We start from the raw sequence: 18,174 nt of genomic DNA, 5'->3' as shown, positions 1-18,174 counted from the left end.
CAACGGAATCCTAACGCAGATATACTATCTACCACATAATAACACTTAATCAGCAAGTACCTTAATCAGCAAAAATGTTATGGCCAGAACATTCGCTCGGCAACGTACCATAAACCATAAATATGCTGCGATTGCGCTGCAACGTCATAAATCCCAATCGAATTTAAATTAAAAGAAAGTAATTATCATAACAAAAAGAATCGAAAACATATATATTTAAACGACGACCAATCCGAATACAGCCACGACTACAAAAAAAAACGAGGAACATAATTCGGCGAAAATCTGCACCGCCACAGGCAAGTCCCCTTGCTCGTATGAGTGTTACGGTGGAAAATGTCAACATTCCTAGCTAACTTTTTCCCACCAGATACCACTACAATGGACCCTATTTATTTTTTCACCCCAGCGGGTTAGGGGATAAGAATATACCCGCGGTAGGTATGCCTGTCGTCAGAGGCGACTAAAATACCAGATTCAAGGGGCTGGATAGCGCAACCCTTCAGGTTGCCAGCGCAATATATAGCTTCTCCAAACCCAATTGTCAACCTCACCTAACCGCGGTGAATCCTGTTTCACTAACAGAAGAGGCTCTGGCGACCCCAAGCTACTCATGGAACTTGGGGTGGAATGGCCTGAAGGTTTAATGTGGCCACAGAGATGGTCTGGCCAGCACCTTAATGGTGATGTGGTACCGGAGCGTACCGGATCTGTATCCGGCAAAGGACCATCATATCGATAACACTCCCCAAAGCCTTCGGGGAGCAACCTTATCGCTACAACAACAACAACAACAACAACCCTATTTATTATATCTCTATATATCCACTACACAAAATAAGGGAGTTCAAAGGGTCAACAGGAATAGGTCCAAAGCGCCGGTTGCGTTTGCGTACACATTGTCGTTTTTAAACAATACAACATATCGTGGGTTTTCAATCAAATTGTATATTTACAAATTACGTAAACAAACTTTACAAAAGAAAAAAAAAATTGTTACTCACCATCATCCAATTGTCAACCTCACCTATCCGCGGCGAATCCTGTTTCACTAACAGAAGAGGCTCTGGCGACCCCAAGCTCCTCATGGAACTTGGGGTGGAATGGCCTGAAGGTTTAATGTGGCCACATAAATCGTTCCCGAGATGGTCGGGCCAGCACCTTAATGGTGCTGTGGTACCGGAGCGTACCGGATCTGTATCCGGCAAAAGACCATCATATCGATAACACTCCCCAAAGCCTTCGGGGAGCAACCTTATCGCTACAACAACAACAACAACCCTATTTATTATATCTCTATATATCCACTACACAAAATAAGGGAGTTCAAAGGGTCAACAGGAATAGGTCCAAAGCGCCGGTTGCGTTTGCGTACACATTGTCGTTTTTAAACAATACAACATATCGTGGGTTTTCAATCAAATTGTATATTTACAAATTACGTAAACAAACTTTACAAAAGAAAAAAAAAATTGTTACTCACCATCATCCTTTTTCCATAGTCCTCTCGAGACCCTGTGGGTGCCATCATGTTGAGCAATACAATTTGTTCGATTAGTCGTTAAGCTGCAATAGAAACCAATTAATTCTTTATTAGCATCTGCTGACTGTAAAAATAAAATATTTTAGCGCGCACCTCGTTTTTCGCTACAACGCGTTAAAGCGCAAGTCGACTTGAAACTACGAAAGCCACCCTTTCCTAACCGTATGCCTACAGATTCCAATTCACGTTCGAGCAAATCGCGATGCACATTTGGCATAGTTGCATCTAACATCATGATAACTAAAGCTGCTGTACGTGCTACAGCGATTACTTGGCGACCACGACCTTTGCCCTGCGCGGCACCCTCAATAATTCCAGGAAAATTGAGCAACTGTATATTGGCACCTTTATATGCAATGACTCCCGGTATACAAGTAAGCGTTGTGAATTCATAATTGGCCGCCTCCGATTCAGTTTTGGTTAATGTGGAGAGCAATGTAAATTTACCCACTGAAGGAAAACCAATTAAGGATACGCGCGCATCGCCAGTTTTTAACACATCGAAACCGTCACCTTTCTCTCCCTTTTTGGCAGGTTCCAGCAATTGAGAACGATACTTAGCATGCTTTGCTTTCGGTTGCTTTGTTCCTTTGCGGGCGTGTGATTTCTACAGATATATGTACTCATTTCACAAATTATTCCCGCTTAATTGACAGAAGAATCATCTCAGGAAAAAATTATCTCAACTTTCACCAGTTCGCAGATTCTGGTAAAATAACAACTAAAGAACTATAATGTAACCCACTTTCAAGAAAAGAATACAAAACAAATAATGTTTGTGCTATTTGAAGACTCTTGAAAGATTCATGTCTGATGCTGTTGGTCTTGTAATTGCAACTATGTCCTACTTGTACTTAAATTGAGATTAATATTGCCACCATGGCTTACTAATTGCAATAATTTTTGCTTAGGGCGTCTATCACTAACACACACACATTGTATAAGGTTTGTAAGTTGCCTTGAAGAATACTGTTCCAGATTACGTTGCATATCAATCCATTCTTCAAATTGCTCATTTGAATAATAATATGCTTTGATAAAACCATCAACATAAGCGTGATATTCAGGAAATTTTTGGTTTGAAATGAATTCGAGTAGAGACAGGAAATTTGTGAAATCTAGTTACATTAGAGCGCGACCACCGGCAGAGCATTTTTTTACGTTCGAGAAACCTTCTACCAACAAATGTGTCGCCACATGAACCATAGAACTCCATACGTATTCGGCAGGCACATTTATTTCCATTGCTGTCTCTTCCAACTGCATTGCAAAACTTCGTATATTTCTATTCTTTAAGTCAATGTAATTATCATGTTGAAAGCTAACATGATTTACATCCCATTTGACTTTACTTATCATAGCAAGTATGGTTTGCAAATCGATTACGCGTGAAGTAACACAGGTATAAACTGGACGTGCAATATCTGCCATAAATTCAATATAATAAAAATAATCTGTTAGCATCGGACGCTCCTGCGGCGGTAACAAATGTATAAGGTAATTGTGTAGTGTTTGGAATTGTTACGTCATACAGTGACCACTTTCGACAGCGACTATACGTTGTGATAGTCCATACAGCGTATCGGGATTCGCAAGCTCGTTATTGATAAGTGATGAAAAGTTTAGAGGCCACATTTTTATATTTGCTACAGCTTTCTGGTGTACGGTTTGAAGTTTTTTGTTCTAGACGTGCGTTGTAGAACTTTTCCATTGTTACTGACATCGACGGTGCTTACAGCACTTGCACGTTTCTCACGGATAAGCTTCAGCGATGGACGCCAATTGGGGTTTTTGTTGTTGCTGCTGCGAACGTGACGAAGTTGTAGTTGATGGAACAGCTACAGATTTCATTGGAGTTGGCAGAGAGAGCTCTTCGTCCTTATTGTGTTGATATCCTGCAGCGGTATTGTATGAAGTACTCAAATCATCTTGCGGTCTAGTTGTGAGCCTTTCCAATGAGCTTGGAACCTTTTTTAACGTAGGCAATGAACTTCCGAATATAGCCGTATTATTAGGTGATGGTGCTGCTGGGTTTGAAATGAAAGTTGGCGTTTTTAAAAAACAACGAAAGCTTTCAAAGCACATTTGGTTTAAAAACGCAGCAACACCCTATTATAACGTTACAACAAAATCACGCCGTCAACATGAACGATGTGGCGAACGAAATTGTTGGTATTTGTAATCATCATGATCAGCAAATAAAAGAGCACAGCGTTGAACATTTACGTGTAATCTTCCTTTATGTGATCTGCAATCCACAAACGCTGCCCGATACAAAAGCCATCGGGTCTGCTTTACTTACACACAGTAAAACGAATCCAAATGCTACACAACTTGTAGGAGAAATATTTTGTTGGAGTAAATTTAATTCATCAACAACGTGTCTGTTGACAAGCACGCTCCTAATTGAAGTAATTGAGCACTGCCTTAACTCGAATGATTTTACCACCGTAATTGATTTGTGCCTATTCTAAGCATTAATCATAAATCAACTCAACAAATATGCCATCGATCCACGTCCAAGCTTACATTGTTTATTAAGCGTATTGCACAATGTACGCGTACATATGTTAATCACTGCAATGTTTTACTCATTCTAATGTCTGATGGTTTACATTTGTTATCACTAAGTTATCTACATGAGCTCCTGCGTGTCATCTCGTTTATTTTGGTGCAAGAAAACTGTGGGAATCAATACATTCTGAACATGTGCCTTGATATTTTTGTTTCTTAAGCACTCCTACCCTCAGAAGGTCTGGCACTTGCTCATCAAATTATACGTAAAATACTTGGACGCAGTAAGGAGACATCCGTGCCTGTAGTGGTGCACACCAACGCTTTAAAAGTAGGACAAGTACGCTAATTTCATCAGGATATAGCAATTGCTTAATAGACGTATTTATAATTTATTGGTAAATATATATTTACAAAAAACCAAAATGGGAAAAACAAAACGTTAGAGCGAAGCATGTTTTCGCTTCCGATGTAACCACAGCGAGGAAGCCGATGGGTATCGTTTCCCGCAGCTGCATCTATAGGGTGCGAAACCCATGTGGCGATTGAGGTGGGCTTTCAACGTGGTAAAGCAGCTGAGCGTGTGCCCACACACTCGGAACATAAACTCTTGCCCGCCAGAAAAGTCAGCGCGCACCCAAAAGATCCCCTCATAGCACCGATAAAAACGGGTATACCACGAGGGCCCCTCGTCATAATACCGCACCTTCAATTTTATGCGATTGTAGTTCCGCGGCACATTCAAAAAGGTAACTCGGAGCGTAGAAAGACGTTCGGAAGAGGCTCTGAAACGGAAAAGAAAGAAAGTGGTAATCGCACATTAGGAAGGAGGATCCAAAATAAATAAATGAAACCACAATCCGCATACTTACGTGCTTGCTTGATACAACCTGATATACACTCGTCACTGGTCACGGTATAAATGCCGTTCCCGTGCACAGATTCAGCGAACATAACAAAACTAAAATACAGTGCTGCCAGACAGACATCAGCAAATAAGTAAAACCAAAAGCGCTGATCAGATGAACGGCGGTCGACGACAAGCTTAACTTAACAAATTATTCAAGGTTCGATTCAAGCTCAAGGCCAGAAGAATAATATAAAAACAAAAACAATTGTTAATAAACCATAAGCACTTGGGAATGTCAAACAAAGTAATTGACAATAAACAAAAATCCAGCATTATCAGTGATTTGCACCAGATGGCGCAACACTGATTAAATATAGTTGGTAAAAGGAATAGAAGTAGCAAATTTGACAGTCAAACAAACCACTGCTGTATAGCTAAATGGTTAGCGCAGCGTGCCTAAAGCGTACTGATGATGAAGGCATAGCACCCTTCGAAATGGATCTATCTGCGCAGCTATGGCAGGTTGTCTGAAAAATTTTCTACTTACTATTCCAAAAACAAAATACAATTTTCCAAATTAAGAAAAATTAAAAAATAACAATAATTATCATTAGAAAAAAATTATTATTCTGGCCTTGAGCTCGAATCGAACCTTGAATCATTTATCAATAGGCCGATAACAACAAAAACAATTGTTAATAAACCATGAGCACTTGGGAATGTCAAACAAAGCATTATCAGTGATTTGCACCAGATGGCGCAACACTGAATAAATATAGTTGGTAAAAGGAATAGAAGTAGCAAATTTGTCAGTCAAACAAACCACCGCTGTATAGCTAAATGGTTAGCGCAGCGTGCCTAAAGCGTACTGATGATGAAGGCTTAGCACACTTCGAAATAGATATGTCTGCGCAGCTATGGCAGGTTGTCTGAAAAATTTTCTACTTACTATTCCAAAAACAAAATACAATTTATCAAATTTAGAAAAATTAAAAAATAACAATAATTATCATTAGAAAAAAAATTATTGTTCTGGCCTTGAGCTCGAATCGAACCTTGAATCATTTATCTATAGGCCGATAAAAACAAAAACAATTGTTAATAAACCATGAGCACTTGGGAATGTCAAGCAAAGTAATTGAAAATAAACAAAAATCCAGCAATATCTGTGATTTGCACGAGATGGCGCAACACTGAATAAATATAGTATGTAAAAGGAATAGAAGTAGCAAATTTGCCAGTCAATCAAACCACCGCTGTATAGCTAAATGGTTAGCGCAGCGTGCCTAAAGCGTACTGATGATGAAGGCATAGCACCCTTCGAAATGGATCTATCTGCGCAGCTATGGCAGGTTGTCTGAAAAATTTTCTACTTACTATTCCAAAAACAAAATAAAATTTTTCAAATTTAGAAAAATAACAATAATTATCATTAGAAAAAAATAATTGTTCTGGCCTTGAGCTTGAATCGAACCTTGAATCATTTATCAATAGGCCGATAAAAAAAAAAAAACGAAAACAAGAATAAAAAAATAAACAACGTAACTCACTTTCCATTATTATTTTCATTTGGAAAAGTTAAACCTTCTTCTAAACTCCAACTTAGTTTAGACCGTTTCTTGAAGTATAAAGAAATAACTTCGAATTATATAAGACCGTGAAATTTCGAAGCCTTTCAACGTTTTTTAGTAGCGTAAACTTAACGGTGGAAGAGCTAATGGGAGATTACAATAAAATTTTTAAGATAAATAATTAAAGGAAGGGTCAGAAATTTTTATGAAATAGTAATGCAATAAAATCAACTTTATGGAAAAACCCACAAACAAAGAAATGAAAATTTCCATAAGTAATTATCAGAGTTGAGGTCGCATCAGAAATCAAACGTGAATGTCCTCAAACACTTTCGCGACATGACCATTAGGTATCGTTACGCTGCCAAATTGGCAGCACCGCACAGCTGTCTCTCTCCAATGAGTGGAAGAGTTATCATCTGACAGCTCTACAAATTACCACACTCGATAGCGTAGGCTATTCCCGCCAGGGTTGTGTTGAAATAGACGCACCACAATTTGTGATTCTCACACAACATGGCCCAAATCAACACAAAGAGTGTTCCAGGGCAGCGAATAAGGGGCAATTTACATCTGTCGCTCATTTATTTGCACGACGTCGTTTAAACGACAATCTGATTCACCAACTCTGAATTACCGACGTTGACTATACACGGGTTTACCGTGACACCCTATTCTACACAATTAATAGCAACTAATATATAAACAACAACTACAGATTGTCTTTCGTTTATGCTCAGTCGTTTTATTTAAGGTTGGAAATGCTTACCCAAATAAAATTTACATAGAAGCGTGTCTAAATAAAGGGTTCTATAAAGTATAATTACCTCTGCCGCATAAACCAATAAGATTATGCATCCCACATGAACCCCTTATCCCGAGTACGCCAACCAACAGGTCAGCCAGAATCGACCCCTGGTCTTCGTCCATTAGCCACCCAACCAACCTATGCAGCGATATTACTAAACGCTACGACTTCCAAAAAATGCCTGGTTTTGCACTCGAAACGCTCCAAAACCGAGGCAAGCCCAAATGCATTCACCATCGCCTGGCGTCTGTGCACCAAACCGCACGGAGTGAGATTGTGCCCAATTTACCGGGGTATGTCGACTGAGGAGCGACTACGCGTAATACTCATTCACCGTTATTGTCCCAACTGCCTATCCCCTTTCTATCGCCTGGAAATATGCCCCAGCCAAGACCGATGCCGACGTTGCAGTGAACCACATGACACGACGCTACATAAGGACGAGGATCAGCCGTCGCCACCTCAAAGCAAGCACGACGACGACGATGCGAGCTCGGATGGGGTCCTCTCAATCCACGTCACAGAGCAAACAAAATCATGGGCCCAGCAAGTCGAGGAAGAATAGGAAGAGGAGAGGCTGGCAATGCAGCAGAGGTAGCCCAATCGGGCAGCTTAGAGACGCTGCGATTCCGGCCACCACTACGTCACGAGAGACCAGAGAACCGCTCGCCTATGCACGGCGCTTTCGCGCGCTTACAAATTGGGGATGGCGCGGAGACACGTCCTTTCCGCCCATCGCAATGCTCTATTGGTAAACAGCGTGACGAGCCGGAACCGCGTCCGTCCCGCTCGTCACGACAGTTCGCTGCGAGGGCGGCTCCTAATAAGATGCGCAACAACCATAGAGCTCTCGTGAGGCTACAACAAACCCCTACTGGCTTCAGGAGTGATCGACTCTGGGACAATTTAGCGGCACCTACTATAACTCGAGCACTGATCGCCATCGCGCCAACAGCAATAGTCCAAATTGAGGCAGAAGGCCGTTTACACCTGGTCCGCGCCGTGTTAGATGCCTGCGCTCCCACCAGCATTATCGATGCCAATCAATGCAAGGATCTACACCTGGAGCACAACAATACCGCACGTTTTTCGAGGTGTACCGTCGTTCTTAGAGGGAGGTATGGGGTAGCGGGAAAAGTCATGACCCAAGCCACCGTAATAGCAAACTATGCCAGGTTAAACCCCACGGAAAATATGGACCCGTCGGTAGCGGCCCCATTTCAGTTCATGAAGCTGGCCGATCCGACGTTTTACCGATCGTCGCCAGTGTTGCTCATTTTGGGCGCCGACGTCTACGCCAGTATTATGGTCGGCGGCACACCCACGTCGACTGTTGGCGGGCTCCTCACCCAAGCCACAATTTACGGCCTCGTTTTGTCTGGAGCCCACCCACTATAAAAACTTTAAGTATAAAACAAGGTGCATTTTAAACCAAGCAACCCCACGTACTTGAACACTAACGATTTTCTCTTTCATCCACAGTTCAGCGAGGCTGCATTATTGAAAGCACGGATGTTCACCGGAGATCGCACTTACCATACAACCATACATACACATCACATTTGTAATTTACTTAGATTATCCCGCCTTGGGCAGGTTGCTGGCGCACTCACCGAGTTTCAAGTTGCTCGCCGCAAGGGGGCCGGCATGTTTAGGCCACCAGCCTATATATTTCGGACAACTCTAACGCCCGCATTAGTTATTTTCTTATTAATACTGGTAACGGCTTACACCAGTTGAGAGCTAACTTTAAAGAGGAAAAACTCAACGAAAGTTGGCTATCGCCAGGTGCCGCGGACTTTTTCGCGGTCTTAACTCCTTCTTCTATTTTGGAACGTTCGAGCGCCAGCAGCTTTTTCACAGGTGAGTTTCTTAATATCTTTCCCATTTTCGACTTATAATTAATTTTGCCGATTACTCAAGTGTAATTTTTTATATTTTAACCATTTGCACTTGAATTAAGATTGCAAGTAATTAATTTGATAAATTAGAATTGCCAAGTGCATAGTAAAGTGTGCATTTTAATAAGTTCTTTCTTTTTACCAGTATATCTTTCTGGTTGAATTATATTTTATGCCGTGCACGAATGTGTAATTAAATATTTTAAGAACATTGAATTTCGAATTGGTTTGTGAAGTAATTCCTCTTTTTATAATAAATAGAGCAAGAATTTATGTTTTTTATAAAGTGAATAAATTTGCCATTACTCGCTGGTAATTCTTTTCTTTCCCTTTTTTTCTTTTTATTTGCGACGCACACGCCCGACTTCCCCGGGTCTACACTGCCCCACGAAACAACGAATAGCATGGGTACTGGGTAAACTCGAAAATTTTAATAGTTTCATGTGAAACAAATAAAAGCGCAAATGAAAGAGGAAAGCAACATAAGAAGAAAAAAATATAACAGAGAAATGCACTACTTGCGAAAAGAAAAAACCGCAAGACGTGATAAAAACGACAACAAAGCCAAAAGGCAAAAATGTTAGAAAAGTTTGAAAAAAATAATGGCAATCTTTAAATCAATAAAAAAGCAATAAAAAAACGTTGCAAAGAAAAGTGAAAAAATTAAAAAAAGTCATGAGACAGAAAGCAAAATAAAAGAAATTAGGTATTGAAGCGAACAAAAAGACCAAGAAGAGGTCAAATGTGGAAAGATAAGAAAGAAAGGTAAGGTAAGGAAATAGCAGGTAAATAAGTAACAGGTGGAAGGTTGAAAAGATAGAAAAGACGTTGGGCAGGACTAAGGAGATGAAACGCAACAGTAGAGAAGCTAAAAATTATAGAGGTTACAACAAAAATAAATTCATAACAAAATAAAAAGAAATACTCACAAGGAAATCGGAGAAAAACTAGAATTGATTTAAATTAAACCCTAACAAAACCAAACTTAACAATTCAAATTAATTCAATGAAATGAAATTGTGCTTAAAATTAACAAAAAAATCTCAAATGGGTTCCGTCAGCGGCGCACGGATAGTTATGTTTCCTTTCTGGCCTCTCTCATCGGCTGCTTTTCTCCTCCAATCAGTGGTTGTATCTGATGCTATGCTCCAATTATGATTGCGGTGCCAGGACAGGAGCGCCGAGGTGCCCCTCTACTCCTTTGCTGTTCAGCCGGGCACCGTCTGTATAATTCCCCTTTCCTTGGTATTCAGTACTACCCCGCTTTTTTTTTGTGCATTTGTGACCGAATGTTTGTGACTGTGATGGTGAATAGTGTGGCAAGTTCCTTGAAGCTATGTATACCCCGCTGCTTTTTTTCTCTTTTTTTTTGTGTTTGGGACTGTGATGGTAGCAACTTTAAAAATTTTGCGCAGCAATCTAGATATACAAAGAGGAATAATATTAGGGACTGGGGTCATACTGGCAATGAGAGGATACATTAGGGTGCATATACATTTTTTTTGTTATTGTCCTAGTTTCATTTTATGCAATTGTGCAATTTTATTCACTTACTATATATGTTGAAAGTTATCTATTAGATTTTAATTAAATAACCGACTCTATTTATTTATGTAATTTTATTTATTTTAATTAGTTTTATAATTTTATTTTATTTTATAATTTTAATAAATTTATTTTAATTTTATTTAATTTTATTTTTTTTTATATTTAACTTTCATTATTTTATTTAATTTTATTACTTACTTTTATCTTGTATTTAATTTTATTATTTTATTCAATTCCATTGATTTTAGGTATTTAATTTTAATTTATTTAATTTTATTTTATTTAATTTTCATTTTAACATTTTTATTTATCGTGTGATTAATTCACATACACCTTAGACAGGGGGAAGAAGTTTCACTGACGCATCTGGATAGGGTACGGGACACCGTTTTTCTCAGGTGCCGGTGGTTGACGGATCAATCATGCAGTTATCAACAAACGCAAACCGATACTTTTTTTCTTCTAAAACAAAATTAGCACTTTCAAAATTCTCGCACAGCTTCCGCACTCACTTGCATGACCATTACATCTGGTACTTACCCTGTCATCGTTTAGCGATCGTACCCCATAGATCGAAAGCATTCCTTTCTCACCACTTTCACTCAAGAACGACAGACACCAATACATACAATCCTATTTTGGCGGGAAACGACAGATAAAAACTTTCACGAACTAACTTTACCCATACTAACAGATACATGTTCGTACATCTATACATGTGTTTGCTTTCTACCAGTTACTAACACATGTAAACGTAGCTATGCTGGTATATCCACACAGCTACATACGTAGATGTTTGAACATCCTTACCATCGCATTAAACCACAGACTGAAGCTACAGGCTCGCAACCGCCGATGTTGGATGCAACATGGAGCGTGGGCGTAAAAAAAATTCAAAGCGCAGTCTGTCCTAAAGCTACTTTCAAGCGCCTAACGTGTGGCCTCGACCCACGACCTAAGGCCGGGCTATCCCCTATCCTTTGTGTATAGGTGAAACTCGTATAAGGGCAGCACGCAGAATTATAAAATTTGTCTACTACTAAAATTAATATCACAGATATCTACTTATATTAATGACTAGAATGGCATGCGGGTTAAATCTTAAGTTATATCACTGGTAAGTATCTAAGCCTATATCACAGATATCTACCTAAATCTATATCACAGTTTTTAGCATGTTAGTAAAAAAAATATCACAGAATCTATAAAATAAAAAAAAATAGAAAATAATAAATAAATAAATAATAAATAAATAATAATAGAATAATAAATAAAAGAATAAATAAATAAATATATAATGTCAACTATAAACATGATCATACAAATAAATAATTGCATAAATAATTACTCTAAAGGTCAAGCTAAAACTAAAGCTTGAAAACGTCGCACGCATCTACATTTAACATAGGTCACCAAAACTAACATTCAACATATAATTAAGCAACAAAAATATCCTTAGCGTGGTATGCGCCGACTTTCTTGACACTGGTATCGCCGAGTTCATACATCGAGTTGCCGATCGCTTTAAGAACGACACAATTTACTTGCTTTGGGGCAAGCTTAGCATTATAGTTGTTTATTTGTGAGCTCTGCTTGAAATTTCGGCGATATACCACTTGTCCGATTTGGAATTTCACATCTTTGGATCGGGTGTTGTAAACTTTCTGGCTTCGCTCATGTGCTAGTTTGAATTCCCTCATAATCGAGTCCCTAATTGCCTGTAACCTGTCTACTCTCGTATCAATCTGTAGATCAGTATCCTTAACGGCGCTTAGTTTGCGACATATTTCTTATGATGCGCCATGTTGCATCATCTGCAAGCCAAACGTGGCATAGTATGGCGAACAGCCTATTGAGTTGTGTATTGCACTACGCAGGGCAAAAGCTGCAGCGCTAATGCACCTATCCCAACTCTTTTGATTCTCCTTAATGAAGGATCTCACAATTTGGAGCACTGAGCGATTCACCCTTTCCGATGCATTTCCTTGGGGAGAGTAGAATGCAGTTCGTATATGTTTTGTTCCATACCTTTCTATAAACTTTACAAAAAAATCAGACACAAATTGTTTACTATTATCTGAGTGAACGTATTCCGGAACTCCACAGATGTGAAAAACTTCTTTTTCTAAAAACTTAATAACATCTACAGACGTGGCTTTAGGTTTTAAAAAGACAAACTTGGAAAAATGGTCAAGACAAACAAAGCCATACACATTACCATCACACGTACGTGGATAAGGGCCCATAAAATAAATAAATAAACGTTGGAAAGGTCTTTCAGTTGCGTGGTGCTTTTTCAGGAGTGGTTTGTGGAAAGATTTCTGGGTTTTATTTCCCTTATATACTTCGCATTCCTTAACATAACATAACATCGGTTACCATAACAGGCCAGTAGTACTTCTCTCGTATACGGGCTAACGTTTTATGAATGCTTCCGTGCCCCGCAGAAGGTGAGCTGTGGGAGGCTTCCACCAATCCTGCACGCAATTCTGACGGCACCCAGGATCTACACCTGGAGCGCAAAAATACCGCACGTCTTTCGAAGTGCACCGTCGTTCTTAGAGGGAGGTATGGGGTAGCGGGAAAGATCATGACCCAAGCCACCGTAATAGCAAACTATGCCAGGTAAAACCCCACAGCAAATATGGACCCGTCGGTAGCGGTCCCATTTCAGTTCATGAAGCTGGCCGATCCGACGTTTTACCGATCGTCGCCAGTGTTGCTCACTTTGGGCGCCGACGTCTACGCCAGTATTATGGTCGGCGGCCACCCGCGTCGACTGTCGGCGGGCTCCTCACCCAAGCCACAATTTACGGCCTCGTTGTGTCTGGAGCCCACCCACTATAAAAACTTTAAGTATACCACAAGGTGCATTTTAAACCAAGCAACCCCACGTACTTGAACACTAACGATTTTCTCTTTCATCCACAGTTCAGCGAGGCTGCATTATTGAAAGCACTTACCATACAACCATACATACATATCATATTTGTAATTTACTTAGATTATCTCGCCTTGGGCAGGTTGCTGGCGCACACACCGAGTTTCAAGTTGCTCGTCGCAAAGGGGCCGGCATGTTTAGGCCACCAGCCTTAGTTATTTTATAATTAATACCGGTAACGGCTTACACCAGTCGAGAGCTAACTTTGAAGGGGAAAAACTCAACGAAAGTTGGCTATCGCCAGGTGCCGCGGACTTTTTCGCGGTCTTGACTCCTTCTTCTATTTTGGAACGTTCGAGCGCCAGCAGCTTTCTCACAGGTGAGTTTCTTAATATCTTTCCCATTTTCGACTTATAATTAATTTAGCCGATTACTCAAGTGTAATTTTTAAACTTTGAATTGCCAAGTGTGATTTTTTTTATATTTTAGCCATTTGCACTTGCATTAAGATTGCAAGTAATTAATTTGATAAATTTGAATTGCCAAGTGCATAGTAAAGTGTGCATTTTAATTAGTTCTTTCTTTCTACCAGTATATCTTTCTGGTTGAATTATAATTTATGGCGTGCACGAATGTGTAATTAAACATTTTAAGAACATTGAATTTGGAATTGGTTTGTGAAGTAATTCCTCTTTTTATAATAAATAGAGCAAGAATTTATATTGTTTATAAAGTGAATAAATTTGTCATTACCCGTTGGTAATTCTTTTCTTTATTTTCTTTTTATTTGCGAAGCACACGCCCGACTTCCCCGGGTCTACACTGCCCCACGAAACAACGAATAGCATGGGTACTGGGTAAACTCGAAAATTTTAATAGTTTCATGTAAAACAAATAAAAGCACAAATGAAAGAGGAAAGCAACAAAAGAAGAAAAATATAACAGAGAAAAATGCACTACTTGCGAAAAGAAAAAACCGCAAAACATGATAAAAACGACAACAAAGTCAAAAGGCAAATATGTTAGAAAAGTTTGAAAAAATAATTGCAATCTTTAAATGCAAAGCAATAAAAAAACGTTGCAAAGAAAAGTGAAAAAAGTAAAAAAAAGTCAGACATAAATTTTCACGAACTAACTTCACCCATACTAACAGATTCATGTTCGAACATCTATACATGTGTTTGCTTTCTAACAGTTACTAACACATGTAAACGTAGCTATGCTGGTATATGCACACAGCTACATACGTAGATGTTTGAACATCCTTACCATCGCATTAAACCACAGGCTGAAGCTACAGGCTCGCAACCGCCGATGTTGCATGCAACATGGAGCGTGGGCGTAAAAAAAATTCAAAGCGCAGTCTGTCGTAAAGCTACTTTCAAGCGCCTAACGTGTGGCCTCGACCCACGACCTAAGGCCGGGCTGTCCCCTATCCTTTGTGTATAGGTGAAACTCGTATAAGGGCAGCACGCAGAATTATAAAATTTGTCTACTACTAAAACTAATATCACAGATATCTACTTTTATTAATGACTAGAATGACATGCGGGTTAAATCTAAAGTTATATCACTGGTAAGTATCTAAGCCTATATCACAGACATCTACCTAAATCTATATCACAGTTTTTAGCATGTTAGTAAAAAAAATATCACAGAATCTATAAAATAAAAAAAATAGAAAATAATAAATAAATAATAAGTGAATAATAAATAAAAGAATAAATAAATAAATAATGTCAACTATAAACATGGTCATAAAAATAAATAATTGAATAAATAATTACTCTAAAGGTCAAGCTAAAACTAATGCGGCAGTTACTCACGAACGTAAGTACCAAAAACGTGTCAGCTGACACGGCCTATCTTATGAGTGTACAATGTAAACGAAAACTCACAGACGTGCAACGCCCGTACGTACGTAGCCCGGAACGTAGAAATCAAAACAATTTGGATTTTTTCCGTAAGAACGTGTCAGCTGATCGCTTTCTCACTAGACAGAGTTGCCTAGTAAACTTTCGTACGCTAATTGTTGACCGTTTGCAATTTTATGCAAAAACACCTAATTAAAGTTTGAAAAATTTTGAAAATAATTCGAAATAATTATGCAAAAATGCTGATTATAAATATGTAATCTATTTATACTTATTTAATATGTATTCCGGCTTTTACAATATCAAAAATTAAATTGGAAAAAGTTGATGTTTCCATAAGCATGCATGCAAACTGGCCAATGGCAACAGTGCTTTGTTGTAAACAATACACACACAAATATGTTATGTACATGTACACAGACGCACACATTGATTCCTACGGGCTTGAGAGTTCGGTCAAACGTGCTTCGTCCGACAAACGTCCGTACGTACGGCACACGTCGGTGGGTAACTGCCGCATAAAGCGTGAAAACGTCGCACGCATCTACATTTAACATAGGTCACCAAAACTAACATTCAACATATAATTAAGCAACAAAAATATCATTAGCGTGTTATGCGCCGACTTTCTTAACATTGGTATCGCCGAGTTCATACATCGAGTTGCCGATCGCTTTAAGAACGACACACTTTACTTGCTTTGGGGCAAGCTTAGCATTATAGTTATTTATTTGTAAGCTCTGCTTGAAATTTCGGCGATATACCACTTGTCCGATTTGGAATTTCACATCTTTGGATCGGGTGTTGTAAACTTTCTGGCTTCGCTCATGTGCTAATTTGAATTCCCTCATAATCGAGTCCCTAATTACCTGTAATCTGTCTACTCTCGTATCAATCTGTAGATCAGTATCCTTAACGGCGCTTAGTTTGCGACATATTTCTTATGATGCGCCATGTTGCATCATCTGCAAGCCAAACCTGGCATAGTATGGCGAACAGACTATTGAGAGTGTATTGCACTACGCAGGGCTGCATCGCTAATGTCTTAATGAAGGATCTCACAATTTGGAGCACTGAGCGATTCACCCTTTCCGCTGCATTTCCTTGGGGAGAGTAGAATGCAGCTCGTATATGTTTTGTTCCATATCTTTCTAGAAACTTTACAAACAAATCAGACACAAATTGTTTGCCATTATCTGAGTGAACGTATTCCGGAACTCGAAAGATGTGAAAAACCTCTTTTTCTAAAAACTTAATAACATCTACAGACGTGGCTTTACGCAAAGGTTTTAAAAAGACAAACTTGGAAAAATGGTCAAGCCAAATAAAGACATACACATTAGCATCACACGTACGTGGATAAGGGCCCATAAAATCAATAAATAAGGGATGCACCTTAACGTTAAGCTAATCGTTTATCAAAAAATTTCCACCGTTTCCGTTGAAACACTTCGAAATATTATCAATAAAGAAATTATCAAGATAAATTGTATCTCGTTTTTAACCGAAACGAAAAGCTTTCGTTAACGTTAAAAACGTTAACAAAAACGTGATACTTTATATTTGAATTGTGCTGGCAATGCTATAGCCATGGAGAAGCCGTAAGGTGGTAACAGCGAGCGGACATACACACGAACTCCATGTAATTTGTTTGTGTAATTAGTTGGTGGTAATGTCAAAAATACTCTGAGAAATGTTCGTACTGTCAAAATTCATGAGAAAAGTTGCAATCAGCTTGGCTAATGCTTTCACCTTTAATGACTCCGCCATCAACCAGCTTTGCCAGCATAGTTTGAAATTAATAATCAACATAAACGATTTGATTTCGTTTTGATATGGCAGAAAACGAAACAAAATCAATTCGTTTGACGTTCTTAACGTTAATAAACGAAACGAAATCAATTCGTTTGACGTTCTTAACGTTAATAAACGAAACGAAATGACTTTGTTTCGTTTATTAACGTTAATTATCGTAACGAAATGATATAGGTTCGTTGGTTAAGCATGCCTGCAATAAATAAACGTTGGAAAGGTCTTTCAGTTACGTGCTGCTTTTTCAGGAGTGGTTTGTGGAAAGAGTTCTGGGTTTTATTTCCCTTATATACTTCGCATTCCCTAATATAACATAACATCGGTTACCATAACAGGCCCGTAGTACTTCTCTCGTATACGGGCTAACATTTTATGAGTGCTTCCGTGCCCCGCAGAAGGTGAGCTGTGGGAGGCTTCCACCAATCCTGCACGCAATTCCGACGGCACCCAGAGTTTCCAGGCTTGGTCCTGCTGAAGATCGTCCCCACCGGTTAAATTGAGTTCGTCTATAAACATACCCGTCCGATATGCACAACTCTGGTAGTCGGTCTTGATTGTCTGTCACAGTTTTCTTGAGTTCGTCATACTCTTCAGCTTTAAAATGGTGAGTCTAAGTCGATGTCCATTAGTCTGTCAGATAGCTTCATTTCCTCCATATGCGCTCGCGACCGCGTATCTGGGACGTCGTTAAGTGCTCCTTTCCTATGCTCTATTCGAAAATCGTAGGCCTGCAACTTCAAACTCCATCGCGCGAGTCTCCCAGAAAGATCTTTCTGGTTCATCGACCATTTGAGACTCGCGTGATCGATGATGATTGTGAATGGCAACCCTTCGACGTACGGCCTAAATCTCTTCACACTGATCACTGCCGC

This window comes from Eurosta solidaginis, chromosome 1 (assembly GCF_040869045.1).
Source record: "Eurosta solidaginis isolate ZX-2024a chromosome 1, ASM4086904v1, whole genome shotgun sequence".
Lineage (NCBI taxonomy): Eukaryota > Metazoa > Arthropoda > Insecta > Diptera > Tephritidae > Eurosta > Eurosta solidaginis.
This window is presented reverse-complemented; position numbering follows the sequence as displayed.